The following is a 5778-nucleotide window of genomic DNA, read 5'->3' on the forward strand; positions in this document are numbered from 1 at the left end:
GTGACAGCGGGAAGTGGCCAGCAACAGATAGGTAGCGAATACCTACAGTAACAAAGGAAAAAACATTATTAGCTCAAGAGTCCTCCCCCCCGCTGAGACACCAATGAAATCAGATCAGGAGGTGACTTAAAGAAAAGTAGAACTTTGTGTGTGAAAACTATTTTCAACATGGAACGTACCCATAAGTGCTGCCACCCGGTTGTACTCCTGGCGAAGAAGGTCCTGCTGGTCCAGCTCGACGTTCAGACGAGGGGGGAAGTCCAGCACAACGACCTGCACAAAGTTTAAAACTGTAAAATATACATCTGGAGCAAGATGAACTTTCATTCATATTCCATCCTTCAATATTCATTAACTGTTTAACTACGGGAAAAGGCTGAAATGTATTTTAAACAGAACATATTTGACATATGCAAGTACATACTTGAAATTTAAATGTATGATCTATATGAAGGAAATGTGTGAACTTACGTTGGGCCAGCGGCTGCAGACGGTGTGCAAGAACTGGCCAAAGTCAGCCGCTGCCTCAGCGATGGGGCGGCCCAAGTTGTTGCTGGGAGCCAAAATGCAGACCACCTCGGGTGACCGAGGCAGAACAGCATTCAGCACCTCAGCACGCAACTCGGAGGCCCTGGCACCCGGGGTGGACATCACGGCAAACGAGAAACGTCCCTCCGGCATCTTCACAACCCCATCGGCAATGGCTCGCAGGTGGGAGTCACCAACAACCAGGACAAACTATTACAAAAGAAAAAAAAAAAGTAGTAATTGAAAAAAGGAAAGAGGTAATTTAAAAAAATAGACACAAATGAAGGTTGTTAATTTGTTATAAAGGCAGAGTTGATTATAAAACATACCGTGTTGTCCTGGTTCAGTGCTGGAATGACCAGTTTGTGCCTCCGCCCAGTCACAGCTGAAACTGGCCATTCCCGAACTCTGTGGCGCCAGCCAGTGCCTCTGCCTAAAATGATGCACACACAGAATACCATGTCAAGTCTCAACTTCAATTGCTGACAATGCACAGTACAAGTACATGTTCCACTTTGAGTGTATATGAACCTGCAAAATATTGGAATTGTTTAAAATAATCGATTGTAAAACTGCTGCAAAAGCAATTAAAATTATGACTGACCTGGTACCAGAGCCTTGGCACAAACAAGGGACACCTAAAACATAAAGCATAGACATTACACAATTGTAGGCATGTGCAGTCACCACAATGCAGAGTAAATAGCAAACATAGGTTAAATTAGTTTCAATTTAAATTGACCAGGTATTTTGTACATACAAGTGATGTTAATTCAGGCCAGGTTTATTAATGAAATTCTTAATCACAAAAGAGATTCAAGGACTTAACTGATACTTTTGTTTGTGTCTGAAATGCAGTCACAATTGCTCAATTTTGCTAGAATTTTCTGATCAAATACATGAGCAGAAAGGCAGCAGATTGTACCAGATTAGATTATAGTATAAAGGAAGTATATAGAAATATGTTTTTGACAAAACAATGACATACACTGTTTAGATAGACATGAAGTCTAAAACAAAACATTAGTTATTAAATATAACCGTCTTAGTTATTATTTACATCTGGTCTATGTAACTTAAAAGAAACCATGTGAAATATCTGTGTCCGGGCTAGGCACCTCACAAATTTGTGATCAATGTTAGTGAGTTTATTTTTGACATTAGTAAAAATTTTGAAATCTTGTAGAAAACAGACTTCATCACAATTAAATTCAGAATTAGTTTGACATGAATAAAGCAATGCACAAATATCGCTCAGTCATACACTCTATATTTGTCAAACTATGCCCTGGTGAAGACAATCTTGTGTTGAAACATGTTGGTAGTCCATTTTAAATAAAGGATTTTTTTTACATTACTAATGAGTGTCTTGAATACACAGACTGCTTTTAACTCTTTGACCGCCATAAACGTTATAAAACGTTTAGCATAAACCTAGGGATGGGCGCCGAGGACGTTAAAAGACGTCCCCTATGTTTTTTTGGTTTTTTTTGAAACGGGTGGAGGGAAGCCTTGGGCAGCTGTGCTGAAAATATCAAGCAGATCAAGTAAGTTTAATGACTCGTTTTGGCCTCTAGATGGCAGCGATGACTCTCCTTGCACTTTGGGTGTGCCGCCCACCGTGGGCGTCGGTATAAAAGGTGAGGCGGAGCTAGAGTGGAGTGGAGAGGATAATGGAGAAAGCAAAAAGCATGGAGGAAGAGAAAGCAAAAATGACGACCGGTGGAAAGCAGCTCACGCTTGATCGGTATTTTCAAAAAGAAACCAGTGCTAAATTGAATGTTGGTGGCGATGATGATGATGGCGACAACGAGGTTGATGCCGAAGTTGCGGCTTTGACGCGACGTCTTCGGCCACGTCTTAAAGCGACGCCGGTTAGCGATGCTAACGCCGGAAAACGTGGTGCACGTCCAAGTACTTCTGCAAACGCGGACGTTGATTCGGACGACGAAGAGTACCCCGAGTCGGATGGCTATTCTTCGGAGGAGTGGGTACAGTCGGATCTTCGAGAAAGTGATTCGGACAGCATTTCATCCGCAGAAGACTGTGAAGGTAAGCGCAAACTTGCTATGAGATACTTTTCCTGCACGCTGCTAGCACCTCGTGTAACGTGAATGTATAATTCATAGATCGTGCTCACAGCGACAACCTACAGTTTCCACGACAAAGAGAGGTATAAAAAACGTGTTTTCAATACACTGCAACAACAAAAGAAAACGGTCTTTCGATATGATTGTAATTGTATATATTTCTTTCAGCTGCAGCTCGTCGGGCTCAAGGTGACGCGTCTCACAGTGAGCAGAATAAAGGTAAAAAAAAAAATGATTCTCCAACTCAGCACGAGTAAAATATTTGATGGTAAATGTCTTCTATAATTTCAACCAGTGGATCCAAGAAAAAAGGTAAACATATATATATATTGCTTCACACTGATCTAAAATAAATATTATATGATATTGAAATGTATATTTGCAGATCCCAAAAGTTCTGGCTGGCATGAAACAGGCTGGCAGCCAAACACATTCCTGTTTACTGAAACTCCAGGACCAAGGGGTGCCGCAGCAGAGCTAAATTCAACCCTGCCAGCTGACTTCCTGCAACTATTCATCTCAAACGAACTTCTCCAGCACATTGCTGATCAAACAAATTTATATGCACGTCAATCCATGCAGAAGCAGACTGAAAGTCTGCCACACTGCAGGAGTCGTGCTTGGAAGCCAGTGTCTGTATTAGAATTGAAAACATTTTTTGCACTCCAATTTCTTACTGGGTATATAAAAAAGCCCAGTATAGAAATGTATTGGACTCAGGATGAAATTGAAACCACACCATTTTTTTAGTCGCGCGATGCCTCGAAACCGCTTCCTGCTTATCTGGAGTTACCTACATTTTAACAATAATGAGAGACATAGTTCAGATGACAAATTATTTAAAATCCGTCCTGTGTTCAACCATATTGTAAATAAATTTAAGGAACTGTTCCAACCCGGTAGGAATGTATGTATTGATGAGGGAATGATGAATTTTCAGGGCCGTCTATCGTTTAAAGTTTACAACCCCCAAAAACCAATCAAATATGGAATTAAGTCATACATCCTGTGTGACTCCCAAACAGGATATTGTTTTAATATGCAACCTTATGTTGGTACTAGTTGTTCTCTGCCGGATACCGTGTTTAATTTGCTAGATCGTCTGCCAGGAAATGGGTACACGCTCTTTATGGACAATTTTTATAATTCAATTGGGTTGTGTGAACGTCTCCTGGCAGCACGTACAAATGTTTGTGGAACACTGAGAAAAAATAGGGGTGAACCAAATGAGATCACTTCTCTTACAAACACTGGCCTTGGGGTGGGGGGGGAATTGGTGAGACACAACACAAATGTTTTGGTTGTGGCATGGCAGGACAAGCGTTTGTTGAGGATGGTGACTACTTTTCACAAAGATGAAATGCGGACAGTTGATGTGTAGGCACTAAAAAAAAAAAGAGTGCCTTTCCCGAAACCTGTATGTGTTTTGGACTACAATTCCACAATGAATGGCGTGGATAAGATGGATCAAAACATTTCTTATCACCCATTCACGAGGAAGACATTGAAATGGCACAAAAAATTTGTTGCCTATCTGTTTCAAATATGCTTGTTCAATGCCTTTATCCTGTACAAAGCTAAACATCCTGGCAAATGTCAGCATTTTTTGGAGTTTATCCAGCAGGTGGTGAGAGGGTGGCTCTTACCACAGGACCAGGAGGAGGACATTGCTACAAACATACAAACAGAAGGACATGAGGAAGCCAGACAGAACACCAGGTCACCGTATAACGATCCTGAAAGTCGACTTGATGGCAACATGGCAAAACACACACTGCAATACATACCTGCTACCCCCCGGAAAAAAAAGCCAGCAAGAAAGTGTAGGGTCTGCACTCAAAGGGGCATTCGCAGCGAAACAAATCTGTGGTGCAAATCCTGCTGCGTCCCCTTGCACCCAGGGCAATGTTACACTATATACCACACCAAAAAAAAACTTGTGTAGTTGAAACATCCACAGAATTGTAAATAGAAACACATACACACACCACACATGCACAGTTGCACAGTTGCACATGTTTGTTGTATTACACTGTTGAATGTTGAATGTAAATAAACTGTTATTTTGCTATCAAAAAACACTTTTTCATTCTTGGTGGTAGTGTTTTATAGAAGTAAAGCACTATTTAGGTGTTTGTGGCATCATTCATGGACAAAAAGAAGTGTAAAATTCACTAGAATGCATGAAATAATATCGTTTCACTAAAAGCTTGATTTCTCCGTATTTTGGTCCAAAAAAGGCGAAATTGGGTGAAACTAACCATTTTCTATTGTTGATTACTAAAGAACGGAATAAGATAGAAACAAACTTTTTTTTTCTGATGATGCACAAATATCGCTCAGTCATACATTCTATATTTGTCAAACTATGCCCTGGTGAAGACAATCTTGTGTTGAAACATGTTGGTAGTCCATTTTTAATAAAGGATTTTTTTACATTACTATTGAGTGTCTTGAATACACAGACTGCTTTTTACATAAGCATTTTAGCATTTTTTTCTGCTTGACTCTATATTTGTAGCCGGAAATAATGTGTATTGCACATTAACAAAGTTAATTGCATTTTGCCTGCTGTGGAACATACCTGGTGGGCAGCCACAGTAGAGGTATGCGGTGGGGAGCGGGCGTCCACAGTGGCGAGCCGACTGGCTGGAGCTGAAGTTCGGACTCTGGCCTTCTAAATACACATTGCAAATGTTTAGGATATTAAAAAAAAGTGTAATAGTGATAAAAAAAATGATAAACTCTTGCTAAAATATGGCGTGAAACTCGTACCTTGTTCACTGCAGACTGCATCGTGGTCCCATCACTGGTGGCAGAGGGTGGGGACCGAGGCTGAAAACAAAATATACAGCACATTGAGGACCTAGCAGTGTGACTCAAAATAACTCAACACAGAATACACCACCGCCAAGTGCAGAATTGAATAGAGGCAAAGTACCTGCTGGGGTGCGATGTTTGGGCTCAGTTCCGGAGCAGCAAGGTCCAGCTTCTTCCATCGGCGCTTGGCTGCCTCGGAACGCTTCCCCTTCCGCGGCATGCTGCTACAGCTACCTTTACTGTAAGCAAAAAGAAAATAAAAAAAACTTCCCAAGACAAAGTCAAAAGTAAACTGGCAGTAAAAAAAGGAAATCAATTCAAACACAACAAAATAGTAAAG

The 5778-nt window shown here is 40.9% G+C and overlaps 1 long non-coding RNA gene across 1 annotated transcript; it reads left to right on the forward strand.

Moving 5' to 3' along the window:
• Positions 1-2178: 2178 nt before the first annotated feature.
• LOC147180064 (uncharacterized) lies at positions 2179-2837 on the forward strand. The gene is made up of 3 exons (XR_015094215.1): positions 2179-2580; positions 2658-2701; positions 2787-2837. It is a non-coding gene; the product is annotated as an uncharacterized LOC147180064 (long non-coding RNA).
• The last annotated feature ends 2941 nt before the right edge of the window (positions 2838-5778 follow it).

Source organism: Leptonotus elevatus, chromosome 2 (genome assembly GCF_054856555.1).
Source record: "Leptonotus elevatus isolate MCC_2025b chromosome 2, RoL_Lele_1.0, whole genome shotgun sequence".
Lineage (NCBI taxonomy): Eukaryota > Metazoa > Chordata > Actinopteri > Syngnathiformes > Syngnathidae > Leptonotus > Leptonotus elevatus.